General features: G+C 38.4%; 1 long non-coding RNA gene across 1 annotated transcript in view; it reads left to right on the top strand.

Annotated features, from left to right (window-relative positions):
* Nucleotides 1–422: 422 nt before the first annotated feature.
* LOC138850408 (uncharacterized) overlaps nt 423–15,385 on the top strand; it is a 31,615-nt gene continuing 16,652 nt past the window's right edge. Inside the window, exon 1 of the long non-coding RNA XR_011390139.1 lies at nt 423–567. This is a non-coding gene — a long non-coding RNA (uncharacterized lncRNA). The remainder of the gene's footprint in view (nt 568–15,385) is intronic.

Genomic DNA, 15,385 nt, shown 5'->3' with positions numbered 1-15,385 from the left:
GGGTGAACCAACGGAAGGAAGACCTTTCTCTCTGTCTCTCTCTCTCTCACTGTCTAACTCTGCCTGTCAAAAAAAAAAGAGTATTCCTAAATGACACTGGGTTAGATTTTTAAATTTTTGTTTATGAATTTCTATTCATTTTATTGATTTAATTTATTTGAAGAACCCAGACACTCTGACATGGGATGTAGCTGTCCCATCCTAAGTAGCATCTTAATCTCTTCACCAAACACCCTGGACTTTTTTTTAAAATATGAGTATATGCCCGTTGAGAAGCACAATGTTTTAATGTACAATTGGATGCCATTGCCTTGATTTTTGCTAAGGCCTTACTCACAATTGGTTTTACACAATCAATGCAAATCTCAATCCAAATTGGGTTGCACAATCAACTCGATGTGAATCCAAAATAATGACTTAACATTATTATGAAAATAGATTTGTTCTTCCAGATACCCTAAAAGGCTCTCACGGACCTTCAAGGTTCTTCATCTCGTGCTTTGAGAATCACTGGTGGAGAGAAGATACAAAGGAAAAAAAAAAGACAATGAAGGAAGATTCAAACAGGTGTGGAAGAAAGTTAAAAGGTTTAGGGAAAAGGCTTTGCTGATGAAAGTAGTATTAGATACCTAAAGTGGTTAAGGTGGGAGCCTCTGACGCCCTGCATACCGGTTTTAACCTTGGATTGCCAGGATAAGGACGTGAGCTGTCTTTGCCAGTATTTTTTTTTTATTGCAGTTTTTGAACAGAGTTTTAAACACAGAAATATCTGGTTCTTTGAGTCGAATTCAAAAAGAGTGACTGGGAAGTGGTAGAAGGGAATGCCAGTCATCCACCTGAGAAGAGAGATTTTACAAAATCTCACAAAACAAAGGCTTCACGAAAGGGAGCTTTGTTGTGAACACAGGAGATTCAGAGAATCTAGGTTCTGAGGGGAGTGTTGACAGAGGCAGGTCTGGAGAAGTAGGAGAAGGCTGCTCTGCTGTAATTAAAACTAAACTGAAGAAGCCGAGAGATGCTTGTTATTCTGTGTTTTCATAGCAGCGATCAGGCTGCCATGGAGAAGGCTCTATTAGCATTTACATTACAAATCTCATTTCTTCAGAGATCATAGCTCAAGCTGAAAATTCACTTCTGGTAAAAACTCCTTACCTCTCTGTTGGCCCATGTCACCAATGGAACACTTCTTAGGTTTATTTTAGTTGTCTAAATATTATGAGGTTGCTTGGTAATAAATCAACTGTGTGCAATATTTTTCTCCTATTTATCTATAGTCATCTTGAAATACTAGGGTTTCTTGCATTAGGGTAGAGCCTTGTATAATATACAGATCATTGATAAAAAGATAATTTTGTGTTGTGAAACAGGTTAATAAGAAAGAATATTACTAGCCATTTATCTTTCTGCCTCCAAGACAAAGAATATCTTCCAGAAGATAGCAGCTGATGTCTTTTAAAAAATGCGGTTATAATTTCCCCATCATGATTATTACCATATGGAGGAAGGCTTGTGGTAGAGTTACCCAAGCTTCAAGTTTCAGTCATAGTTTACGATGTCCCTGGCATCTCCATATCTTTAAGCTTAGTTAAAATATATTGTGTAGAATCTTTCAAATGGTCCCATAGGCAGTCATTTTTGAGGACAAAGTTGGCATTTGGTGGCATTTCCTGCTGAAGGATTTCTCAAAGGAAATTGCCACACTGTGGTATTTCATGGAGGGTGTAGTCTGTTGGGGTGCTGAATACCTATCACAATGAATCAAAATATGTACCTTCAGTTGGAGAAAACCTAGACGAGAAAAATGTGCTCTGTTCTTCTTTCCTGTATAAATCATAGACTGAAAAAAGGACAAGTGCATAGCTTCAGAGAAAGGTATAAAGAAAGTCAGGTGGCAGGCTTGTGAGTCCACAACATTGGAAGAAAATAAATTTTTGGTCTGGAATGTTCTAGACATCTTCACGTGGCTTTTTAACTCATGATTATTTGACACACTTACATGTTGATGGTATCCGACTTTTAATAGTTTGACTTCTGATTTTTAGACTTTATGGTGGTGTGGAAGTGATAAACAACTCAGTGGGAATCATACATCAAGTTCTGCATTTTGATGCTTTCCCTAGGTAGTGATATGCCATACAATGTTCTCTTGGAATGCTGGGTAGTGACGGTGAGCCCCACAATTCTAAAGATGAACCAGTGGTACTCCAGTGTACTGTCTTGGTGGGCTAGGATGTTCAAGATGCTGGGTGTATTAAATGGATTTTCTATTTACACTATTTTCAACTTAGTATGGGTTTATTGAGGATGGGACATTATCCCATCAAAAGTTGAGAAGAAACTGTACTTCTGGCCTAGAGATAGACAATGGATTAATCAAAGAACGTTCCATTAATGTAGTTTGTTAAAACACCTGACAGATGTCTCAGAGTTACTTGTGAATCTCTTTGGAGATTGCCATTAAGAGGGATCATAGGATGAAGCATCCTAGTGATGAAGGAGGTCTTGGAGATGGTCTAACTTTTCCTTTCCCAGGTAGAATAAATCTCCAAAGTTTTAGGATCACATCACATGACTGTGAACCTCTGAGCGAGAAATGGACCAGAGAACTTGAATTCCTTTCAAGACTTAAATTTTCGTGTTTTAGTAATAATAGCTATAAAAATACTTGCATTGAAATAAAAGTCCTCCACAAATTCTTGTTATTAGTATTACCCTAACTGTTGGCTGGATGCTATTGAATGAAGTCATAACAATAAAACCTGGACTACACTAGCTGAGAATAAGGCTGTCTTTCTGTAGAGCCTTGCAACAGAAGTGGGAGCAGCTTTAGCTTGCTGTTTCCTCCTAATGGGGAGCAGCTGAAAAGAGCTTAGAATTTCCAAATCGACACAGAAGCAGTTTAAGTGTCACTTCAATCTCATACATCCTTTAAAAAAACCCTTGTTCCCTTTGTGAGTCAAAATGAATGGCCTAAAAGAGGCCACAGGAAGGAAGGATGGTATGCGCTTCCTCACAAGGAAGATTGCACCTGTAATATATTTATAATATTGATGTCTTTGTTTTTAGAAAGGTGTAAGACACGTCTTCGCCCCCCTCCGACACATTCCCAGCTGAAACATGGTACCAAGAGCTTCACCCTGCACAGCTTCATTATTAATAGTTCTATCATTAATGCAAATGTTGACACATTATCTGCACAACCATTTTCTGGTAAGGAAATTCACAAATAACATTTGACATCCTGTTTACATAGCAGCCCCAGTGTGTATTTTTCACTGTTCTTTATATCTTTACCACATATTACAGCTTCACATCATTTTAGCCCAGCACAAAAATCTTTTAATATGCAAACCTGAATCAACATCAAAGGACAAATCAGCTTCAAAATGATTTTCCACACTAACAGTATTGTGCATGTCTAGCAAGCATTATCAGGTTGATTATTACATATTTTTAAGATTCTATGGTTTCATGTCAATTTCCCATCATTAAAATGACATGTGGACTTTCATAATATGTTTTTGGGGTATATCATTTTTAGAAGTCCTCATTTTTGCCTTTAAAATATTATTTGTTAAATGTGTAATTTTTAATATGATCCCAGGGTTTTTAGGACCATGATGTTAATGACACTTCAATTATTTTAAACCATTGTTTGCAATGCAATTAAGCAAGGCACTGTGGATCTTTAACATTAGGATTTCTTCTGTCTGACTAGAACCATTATAAAACTATTGTGAACTTGCTATCAATTCTGCAGGATTTTAATCAGAAACAACCCTTTAAGAGCTCTCCATACTTCATCGTAGGATGCAAACATCTTGTCTCCTAAGAAATGCATTGTAGAGAGGGTTTGTTAATTGATTTTTTCTTAAGAATATTCTGTTCCTCTTCCAGTTTATTATAGGGAACACTGGCATTTGTCATTTTTCCAATATTTGGAGCTTGCTGCCTTAATAAATGCACATATCAGATGATGCTCTCTCCCCGTCTGGTGGGTGAATGGTGGTGGGCAAAAGAAGGTCACAATGATGTTAAATTTGATGCTGAGCGAAGAATCAAAGTGTAAATGGAATCCTGAAAGCTGGGAAATGTGAGTGTGCCCGTGTAAATAATCTATTAATTATTGACAGCTAAGGGAGTGAAAATTCCTATTTAGTCATGACATCTTTATTTTTATACTGACTGAACCATCTCTGGTATTTTTCAAATTAAAGTTTCTTTTACTATAGATATGAAATATTTCGATTTATAGTAAATCTCTGCTGCTGCTTTCTTCTCCTTTTGACATTTTTGTCTGATTTCTGCATATTAAAGCAATATTGGATATGACAAAAGGGAAGAAAAGATTCAAGTAGGAGAGATAAAACAATGGAATTAGGTTTGCCTACACATTAGAATTTGTCCTATATAGGGGAGGGGAAAAAACCCTGGAAACAAAGGATGTTATATTCGAAAAGCTGAGGCATGTTGGCTAATTATAGGAAGCAAATGACATTGCAGGTACTGACACTTAAGAGACCATTTAGTAGATATTGTAGGTCAGTGAGCCAGTTTTCAATTCTGAAATATATTCAAGAAAACCACAAAGCAAATATGAGATATTTTTGTGTTTGTGTTGTAAGTTTTGAAAGCATTATTATAAACCAGGTAATGGCACAATACCCTACCATTTTCGGTTTCTGTCATATCTCTAGTCATATCTCTTAAGTTTCTTTTGCTATTATTTCCAGCACTAGCCATTTGTCTAACTGAAGTGCCTGATACTCTGCTCATCACACTTTGACTGGAAAAAGTATAAATTTAGCCTAAAAAAGAGGTTGGTGCCATGCCAGAACATTTGGGGACTTCTGAGGCACAGTGGGTTGGTGCCCCTCTGTGTGGGGTAGCAGCTTTATTAACAGCACACTTCATTGATGAGGTAAGGTGCAAGCCTTTGAAAACTATAAAGACCTCTCTTCTGGGCTTCTTAACAAACTAAAAGGTTGAATCAGCTTCCCTGAAGTTTATGGATGCCTTTTTGTACATTTGGGTCAAGTTTGAAGCCCAATTGGGCCAATTTATGTTTTCAGGCTAGTTTTTGCTTTGAGTTGAAGAAATACTTTTGAACCTTCCATTCAACCATCAAACTCAGGGGGTGTGAACGACAGTGAACTGCTCACACGAGCCTCTGCACACCTACACTGCTGTGTTTCCTACTGTTGGACTGCTGGCCCGAACTGGTCATAAAGGACTGGACACCAGGGGGAGGTCTTTCATGTTTCTCTAGCTTTGATTTCACACTCTTGGCTACTGATCATTTATGATAAACTAGAACCTTTCGAGGTGAGCAATGTCATGAGTACTGCCAAGGTTTGAAATGGCACTATACTGATGCATTTTAAAACTCAAGCATACACAATGTATGACTTCAAAAGTAGACCTTGAAGATAATTTACCCAAGATAGAGAAAGACAAAGGAAAAAGAAGAGTTCCCATGAAATTAATATAGGTGTAAGGAATTTAATTATATAGTTAAAGGAAGAAAGAAGGCAGGGAGGGTGTGTGAAGGGAAAACTATCAGAGGATATGCAAATGGAAAAACAGCATTCCTAATATAATTGCATGGTGGGGATGACTCTCTGTATCTTGCCTTTAGTTTTGAAGGGTACTTTTCTTCCTCAGGAAAGTGCTGTGTTCCACAACAACAGCATCTGAGATGGAAGAAATTTGAGTGCAACGTTACTGCTGGTAACAAGGGAGACAGCTCAGGCATAGCCCTCCGGGTACATGAAATGCTTGTTCTGTCCAGCAGAGGGCACTAGCAACCAGTGCACACCAATCCACACATTCTGGTATTTCCTGTGATGAATAACCATATTTTCAATATATCACAATAATAAGTACCAGTTCCTATATTTGTTGTTGTTGTTATCACAACATAACCTCTGCCCCAGTGAACATTTCCAATTCCTCAAAGAAAATACCAATATGCAGGTCAATGTACTTTCTCAGTGTCCAAAAAAGGTCTATTAAAATAAATCCCAGCTTTTTTCATATTTTTGAATAAAATGAACATCCTTGAATATTAGCACATGAATACTTGTGCTCATTAATTGGGACTCCAAAGCAGAAGGCTATTGGCTCTCAACACCTGTGCTCTATGGGTGACTGGCAGAGGTGCTTCAGAACATTGAACACCCATGGTCTTGCTGCCCTAATAGGACTTTCTACTGGGGTACTCAAGGTTGAACAAACCTTGATTTCACAAGCGCATTCCAAATATTTTAAATATCTATCTGTATATTTCAATTTTATTTCAGTAGCCATCATCTACATTTTCAAATAATTATGTTAATTTGGCAACCAGCTATGTATTGATTGAGCTCACCTTCTTGGAGAGTGACAAATATTTCAAAAACATTACCAATATATCATTTAAAAATTTAACTCAAGGAATTTGGTCCTTGTTATTTCTCTGTACCTGAATATGCAAAAAAATGGTGCAATGGAACTTTATATATCCTGTTTCTGAGTACACTCACCAACAAAATCTATCAATATCCCCAGATCATTCACAAGAATGGGTTCCTTGCAATATATTTATAAATTAACAACCTAAATGATTATTATTTAATGTAGGTTGTTTAAAAATGAGTTATGAGTATATTCTTATTGAAAAGAAAACATACAGGCGAATTCACATGAATTATTTATAACTGTTGTGTCTATAAAGACATGTGCTTAACCTCAGATCTTTGTCATTCTCTGTTTTTTTTTCCTAAGACCTAAACCTTATGAATACATGTGGTGATAGAAAAAAGCATGAATGTAAATTGTGTTTACTGAAATGACATATTTGACTATAAAATGATACCTTCTATGGTTTTCACTGAAACTCTAGAAGACAATACTGGCCAATCAATGAGAGTTTTGGACGTTGCTGGTATTTTCTTCTCCTTGGTTTATAGACAATGTCCATTTTGCTTTCTATCATAATCATGCCTGGGTTAGTGCAGAAAAAGTTGCATTCACGAATATGGTAAAATGATGTAGGAAGATTTATGCCATTTTGAATGGATTGTTTCAGGTTGCCTGAATTTTTAATACCCCATTCTTGTCACAGAGAAGAGAACTTTGTTATTTTTGGCTTTCATTAGAGTTCTCACTTCAGAGTTGGTTAGTATGGGTTTCTGCTTTCCAAGCTGACATCTCTTTTCTTTTTAGCATCTGTTACATAAACAGGGTGAATAGCTACAGGGTTCCAGGATTGTGAGTGAAACAGCTAACCTGCTAATTCCTCACTAGCCAGTGTAACTGACAGCACACAGCTCTCCTCTTCCCCGCTGTCTTAGCTCAGAAGGGACTCGCAGCACTGCCTTCCTGACACCAGGCAGGCACTGACACCACACAGATCTGAGGGAAGGAGGGCTGTTGGGAGGAGAGCAAAAGAAGGGGCTTTCGTGCTTTAGTGGTGTGAGAATGAAGACAATAATGGGAAGTTTTTTCTATAGTTTCCTTGCATATTTATCTCAATGATCTTCACACTGTCTTCCCACTTTCCTCTAAAATATTCTATAAATGGATTTGCATAATTTCTCTTTAACTTCAGGCAGAAGAGAAAAAAAACACAATAGATAGGAGACATTTTGTTTTCTATTCCATTCTTTGTGTTCAAGACAAGGGCTTGAACACACATACACACACACACACAGACACACACACAATATCTTGCACAATAAGAAGCCACAGGGTAGGGAAGCTCCAGGGTTTAAAGATGTCCTCAGGACTGAACACTAGCTGTCATCTTCAGGCCCTGATGTCCTCACAGTGCACTGAATTGCTCCTCGGCTTGTGTCTTCAGGCCGTAAGTTAGCTGCTGCAACTCCAGTCACATTGTCGACAGCACAGGGTGTGACACAGGCTCATAAAGACGGCAAAGATTAAATACAAGGAGTCTTCAAAAGGTTTATGGGAAGTGCATATTATGAACAAACCATGCGTGGAATTCAAATACACGTATCCTTAATTCTATTTTTCCCATGGACTTTTTGAAGTGCGCTCATAAGTCTGGTGTATCAGATCAAACTCTTTCACTTCTGAGTTCCAGTGCTGGTTTAATTTGTTCCAAAAATTTAAGGCATGCATGGAACATGGTGCATTGTTCTAAGTCCATTGCTTGACTCTGAAAGGTGTTTGGGTAAAGAGATGATAGCCTCCTCAGGCATCTATTTGTTTGTGTACACTTTTGTGCATAGTAGGTACTCAATCAGCATGACCTGATTTGATTTGAGGCTTAAAAATGAAATTAAAACAAACCTCCTTTGGCCATTTGGCTTTGTTCTCTGTCTGGCATTTCCTTGTGTTGAGTTTAATTGAATTTGAAGCAGACTCAAGTGTCCTGGTTCAGGACATTGTCAAGACCCAGATAGCCTTTCTGATCCATTTAACTTTGTGTATCAACAGAGATGGAGAAAAACCACGAATCTGTGGACTCATTCTGTTGTTTCAGGATCCTGGACTCACTGTAATCAATTAGCAAATTCATCCACATATTTTGATCGCCTCCAGTGGTGCCCCTTGTTGGCTGTTCCACAATAGGTAACACACACAGCTACTCATCAAGGTGCTTGTTTTGTTTTGGAAGAAAACATGTCAAATACATGTAAAGTGTACTCTGATGATTTTAAGGTGCTATGTGGGCAGGAACATAAAAACGTTCATGGAAAATGGAATTAAAAACAAGTCTATTTTGGTACAAACTTTAAAATTCATGCTTGGTTTTATACATGATTAGTTTTTTCATAATATGTATTTGCCATGAACGTTCTGAAGACCTCACATATGCATCAAATAAATAAGCTCACTGGGAGAGTGAATGCATAAACAGACATAGGATATAAGACAGCCCTTTGCAGGTGCACTGGTCTCACTGGTCTCAGAATAATGAGCCTGATAAAGAAACTTACTCAAATCTTATGAACATGGATTTTTTTCAGATTTCTGAAGCCAAGTTTGGAAATTGCCAGGATAGGAACTCAGTGTGCCACAGAAGTACTCCTAGGGCCTGGAAAATCAGAATAATATTTTGGGCTGTGAACCAAACAAGTGGGACGGTTATTCCAAGAGTCAGGCTAAGGGACAAAGAAGGATTTCTCAATTTACATAGATTTCACTACAAAGCAAAGTTTGAGGGATCTTGCCAAACAGAATAAGACAATATGTTTGCTGACTGTTCCCATCACAGAACCCCCAAGTCAGCCATCCCCTGTTGATGATTTATTTATACTAGATTTTATTTAAAACTAACTTCACTTGCCTTTATGTATTATCAGGAGTATAGACTCAGAGGACTTGATACCAGGAATTCTGTTTTGTTGCCGCTGCTTTGTGCAGAGCTCCTGAAACTTGGTTTCAGAATAGAGGGGTCAACTTGGAAGTCAGGCATACAGAGGTGATTTAACTCGGGAAGGGTAGAGAGGTGTCTAGGCAAGAACTTGGTATGGAGCTTGATTCTCTGCCACGCTTCTTTGAAGAGCAATGTCAGCCTCCAGGCTTCTCTCTGCTTTCCACAACTGATATTTAATTGTTCTATTTGAAGTCCCACTAACTCTACCAAAGGCAGACAATACCTTAATTTGAAGGATGTCTGTGTTTCTGAGATTTCAGGCACGAGTGGTGATTTTGACATACAGAGCTCTCTTCAAATCACACTTGTTAGCAGTCCCCTACTCTTGTGATACCTTGAAATCAGCAGAGGAGATAGTAACAATGATTAAGAAATAGGCACCAAGAAATGAGAAATAACAAGGGTATCATGAAGCTATTTGCACAGGAACCAAGAGCTGATTAAAAGAAAGAAACAAACAAATTTGTGGTCATTTGAAGCCTAAAGACACATTTAATAACACTTTTTAATTTCTTTAAGTTGCTGTCTTTTTCCCCACATGGAATAAATTTCTCAAATATAACATAAACCGCTAATATTGTGCTCTAGGCAGAACAAGCTTCTGTGAGCCAATGCAGGCTGGTTTCAGGGAAACTAACAATGTTATTGATTGTAGTCGGGCTTATTAGAATCAGTGTTACATGCCCTCTTCCTCTACCAGATTGTATTTGGACTTCATTATGAAACCTCATTACATTAAAAGGAGGCAGCAATGAGTTCTGTAAATAAAAAATTTCCAAAGATGGATTTGTTAAAATTAGTGTATCTGTGAAATATGCTTTAAGTATCAATCTGTCAAAAGAAATTGTATCATATCTTTTCTGATTCTGCCTTTTTTTAAAAAAAATACATATATTGGGAATATTCACCAATTCTAGCAGCACATAGAAAAGCTTCACTTGTTTTCCTGTTAGCAACTCCTGTGCAACACATTATGACACAACCTGGGTGAGACATCACATAATGACTACAGACAGCTTGAAGGGATGAACTAGGCGTTTTCTCTTTCCATGCATCTCTGCAACACAGTAGACTCCTGAATTGCAAACAGAGAGCGATGAAAATGGAGTTAAGTCTACAGCTGGCCTTGATTTTTTTTTTTTTTTTTTTTTTTTTTTTTAGTGCTGGAATATGGGAGAGTTGAAGAGGTTTGAAACATCCTGTATTTCTGTTGCAATATGTGGCATATTGTTTGGCTTAGGTAGTTTAATTGAACTGATCAAATTGATGAAAACAAACTGATAGAGGAAACTACTTTTCCCAAACAAGCAGTTACAATATGTACTTTTCTCTTGGACATTCACTTCTGGGTCTGTTTGTTCAGTATCAGCATGCCCAGCCTTGTAAATACTGGAGACAATGATGGAAACCATTGAGTCAGAAAGCTTAGTGCTTTGTCATCCAAAATTGTAACCTCAGACTCAATAACAACCCATGTAGTGTCACTTTGATTGGACCTGAGAGAGCAGTTCTGGGATTCCACTGAGAGGTGGGGAATGGCTGAGTCATCAAAGGTGACTGGAGAAGTATTACTGAAGATCTTGCCTGCATTTCTCTGTCTGCTTTCAGCATGGCTACCAGCACAACCCTGCACTCCCATTGTCTCAGAGCATTTCACTCTCCTGCAGCAAGATGACACTTAAGATCTCTCTAGCTCAGGGCACTGGCCCCATCTGTTGGATTAGTACTGACATGGGAGAAAGACCAAAGCACCAAGATGCTGAGCAAAATATTACACTGTAGGGAAAATCATGCAGAGAAGTTGAGACGAGGGTTCCCAGGCCTCAAATCTCCTGGTGAGGAGTGGCAGTTGATGTGTCAGGTTGATTTCTCCCTTCTCTCCTGACATAGTTTTCCCTGTCCACCAAACCATAATAGATGAGTAGTGGGGTCACAAATGTACTCAAACTACATCCAACTGTGCTGGAAGAATGTAGTGTTTTTATGTTCTCTAATTGATCTGAGTCTTTTTTATGAGTCCCCTCTCTCCTGGATACTTAGAGTTGCCAGTGAACAGGCTATCAGTCTCCTTGGCATTAAATGATCTCATTTCAGCCTCTGGTTCATCCATCTGGCTTCCTCCCAGGGCTGCCTCTGTGTGACTGCTCCTGTACCATGGGGACTTGGCTTAATCCCAATGACTGGGGATGTCCTGGGGACCTGGAGCCTGAGAAAGCATGCTGGCGCTAGTCCCAGTATTTCTGAGTTCTCCTATAAGTTTTTAATTATTCCCTTCTCTGGGGATATGACCCTGTAATGGAGCTGGAAGGGAAGAGACAAGGAGAGGCAAGTTGTGAGTTTACCTGGATGCATGTGCATCCCTTTCCTTTGCTTCTATTCTTCCTGCCATTTCTCAGTGTTGGCAAGTTTGGGCTTTAATTTCACTTCCTCTTCCTGTTTTGTTGAAGTGTTTTCTGCCTGGCATTCTAAGTCATTGTCAGGGTCATTGAAATTGAAACAGAGAAACCAACTCTCCAGTAAAGAATTATAGTGAAAAAAAAAAAGACATTTCAAAACATTGTACCCTTCGCTCACTGTTATTATTTTGTTAGGGGTGATATTTGAGAATGGAATTATAAAATATTGGGAGCTTTGTCTTTCTCACAATAAGCCTTTTTCAGAACAGCCGTTTTCAGAGACAGACTGGAGACATCCATTGCCCCAAATCTTATATTTATAGCCAGATGTCTTGACATCATTAGACTATCTAAAAATTCTTTAAGCCAGATGGATATTTGCTTTATTTTATGTGACCATAGTATACTTGAAAGAAATATGCATGAACCTGGTAACATGAACTATAGAATGCTGTCTGTCTGGCTATTACTACTGTGCATATATATTCACAAAGTTCTTTTGATTTGAGTTCATTATAGCCCTTCAAAGCAAGGAAGTCCCTCACTGCTAGTTTATGGGACTGTCTATACAGAGGCACTAGGTTATGAAATTAATTTCTAAGTTTCTACAGAGAGAGAAATGATCTCATTGTACCTGATACTAGTTAAGCCTTCTCTAGGGTATATTCGACAATCCTGGATACAAGACATCACAAATTACTGCATCTCCCTTGGAAAGCAACTGGAATTCAATCACTAAGCATATATTTATTCAGCAAATATTTCTTGCACGTAAGTACCAGCCTTCCTTTTGGTCAGGTGCTAGAGATACAGCTGGGAAGTGTTAAATGAGGTAGACAAAGTCTCTGCACTTAAGGGAGCCTGTATTTTGGCAAGCAAGTGCAGAAGAGCAGAGGCAAGCAGAAAGAATATCTAGGATATCTAGGGAACTTCAAGAGGACACCCATCAGAAGAGGAGAGATCTTGAAAAAGAAAATGAAATGGATGATTGCAAATAGTTGAGTTTCTGAATTTTGGAAGAGGAAGGAACTTACATTTCTATTGGATCTTTTGTTATAAGATAGTTGGAGGAGAGAAGCAGATATTGTTCAAATAAGAAAGAACTTGCTAACAATTAGAACTTTACTATATCCCAAAGTAACAAGCTCTTGGGACCATGCTCAAAACAAGGCTGGATGTCAGAGGGCGTGGCATGGAGCTGCCAGCTTTCACAGCAGAGTGTGGAGATGGTTAGTGTGGAGCCACTCTATTCTGTATTTCCACAATTTGTGCACTTAGGTAATTAATTTTCAAATGTGGCCCCTTGAAAAACAGATCTTCTAAACTAAGATCTATGAAGGTTTGGATGACAGGTTAATAGAGAACTGTCACACAAGGCCTCTTACCAAATCAGGAAGAGCAAAGGTTTCAAGAGGCCTTCCAGAAAGGGTGAGGAATGTATTAGAGCACAAGGGGTGGGGATAGGAATAAGAAGGGTGAGCATGGTGACAAGGAGTTGACAATCCAGAATCAGGAGCCATGAGTTCTTCAACTGAACAGTTGAAGCAAATCACTTTATCTCTCCAGGCCTCAATTTGGCTACACAAAAGAAGACCAGTTTGTGTTGCCGAGTCTAAGGTCTCAACTAGATATGCTATTCTGTGCTTGTAAAAGATGGAAAGAGACATCCCCTTTCCTTGCCTTTGAAGCCTTTTTTTTTTTTTTACCGAAAGAGCAGTTTGGTAGAGGAATATCTGGTTGTTGTTTTCACCAAGTTTACTCATATATTCATCTACTTTAGTTTGCCAATTGTTCAGAACTGAGAGTGATATTGATAAAATTTTCCTTTTGTAACTATTGGCCTACATGATATTGCAGTTAATTATTTGATTCTAAAAATCGACTTAGATGTTATTTTATAATGAATAATGATTATGAATAAAATATACAAATGGTCAACAAGCACATGAAAGACCCTTGTATCATGAGAGATGCAGATAAAAACCACAATGAGATATCACTTCACACTCACAAGCATGGGTGGAATCACAGAGTCTGATACTAACAAGTGTTAGCAAGAATGGAGAGAAATCAGAATCTTCATATGTTTCAGAGCGTGAGCCAATGAAAGGAAGATCTCATCTATTTGTCTCTCTACCTTTCAAATAACAATAAATTTTAAAAAATGAAAAAATACCATAAGAGTAGTAATTGTTCCTTAATTTTTATAGATAACCTGAGAATATATATTATATATTCTTTCAATTTATAATCAGGAACAAAAAGACTTTCAAGATTTTATTACTTTGTGTAACATGACACGATAAATCCTTTATTTATTGCCATTTGTTGAGTATCTATTGTGCCCTAAGTACTTTTACATATCTTAGTCATAATCCTGTGCAGCATTTAGAAAACAGTGTGGAAACTGTGGTTTGCCTCATATGACACTGTTTTGGTAGGCAGCAGAGCCAGGATTTGAATCCGTGTTTTTCAGACATCAAAGTCTTTTGGTCCAAACTGCCTTTGAAGAGAGTGGACCAAACTGCTGTTTGAGTCTCCACCAAGGAGTACAAAATGTTGCAAGATATTAAAAGGAAAGCTGGCTACTTACAACATCCCCCTACCAAAATTTTCAAAATTGAGGTCATCTCCTGAGATGAATTCTACCTACTGTTTCCTAATGATTAACACCCTTGCTGAAATTCTTAAAAATCCCCAATTTCTTATTTCCATGATCACTGGATTCAATTAGCAGCACTTTCCCTGCCTTGTCATTTTCTCTGGCTTTCACCCTACACACATGGCTTGTGGCTGAACTGCCAACCAACTAGAGCTCCCCTCGTGCTTCTCACACATCTCCAGAAACGATGTCAGACTAGCTCGGCTCATGTTCATATTCTCCTTGGCTGATGAAATATTTAAGCCGTGCTGATAGCCTCAGATGGCATTTTAAATGCTGAATGCACCACCCTGTTGCATCTCTTTCCAGAGGCGCAGTAGGCTGCCGTGCCCTGTCTCCATTTCTCTCCCGTATTTATGCTAAAAATGACACTTCTGCCTAATGATATTTTAATCAAAAGCAGCTCATCACCAATATTAAAAAAAAAAGAGTCCTATCTGGTGGGCTTGGATAGCCAAGTACACACAATTAGTCAGATGTTTTGGGGGAAGAATTTGCAGAAAATGCTCTCTCTGTTGACAATTAAAATAACAGCAACAGATCAAGTGAAAGGAAGCCTGTTGCCATACTGTCAGCCCGGTAGCAGTGTGTGGTGGGAGAGCAAGGCTCTCTTTGCATGCCCAGATGAGCGGGTCATCTCCAGTGCAGTTTTTACACCCAAGCTAATTGATGAAGACATTTCTCATTTTGACCCGATCCCACGGAAAACAGACAAACTGAAAACATTTGTCAAGAGCTATGCTAACACAGGTGAGGTTAATAGGTGTGGGGGACCAGACTTTCCTTAATATTAATCAAAAATAATTTAAGCAGCCTTAACACAATGCCCTTGCTCCTTAATTTTGATGGTAAAAATCAGAACGTTCCCCTTCAATACCGTTAATGGGGTCAGTCTCCGAGCCGGAGCTTGTTGCTATGCCGTCAGTCCCGTGGAATCCT

Source organism: Oryctolagus cuniculus, chromosome 7 (assembly GCF_964237555.1).
Source record: "Oryctolagus cuniculus chromosome 7, mOryCun1.1, whole genome shotgun sequence".
Lineage (NCBI taxonomy): Eukaryota > Metazoa > Chordata > Mammalia > Lagomorpha > Leporidae > Oryctolagus > Oryctolagus cuniculus.
The sequence above is the reverse complement of the archived record's forward strand: the minus strand, read 5'-3'. Positions and strand labels throughout refer to the sequence as shown.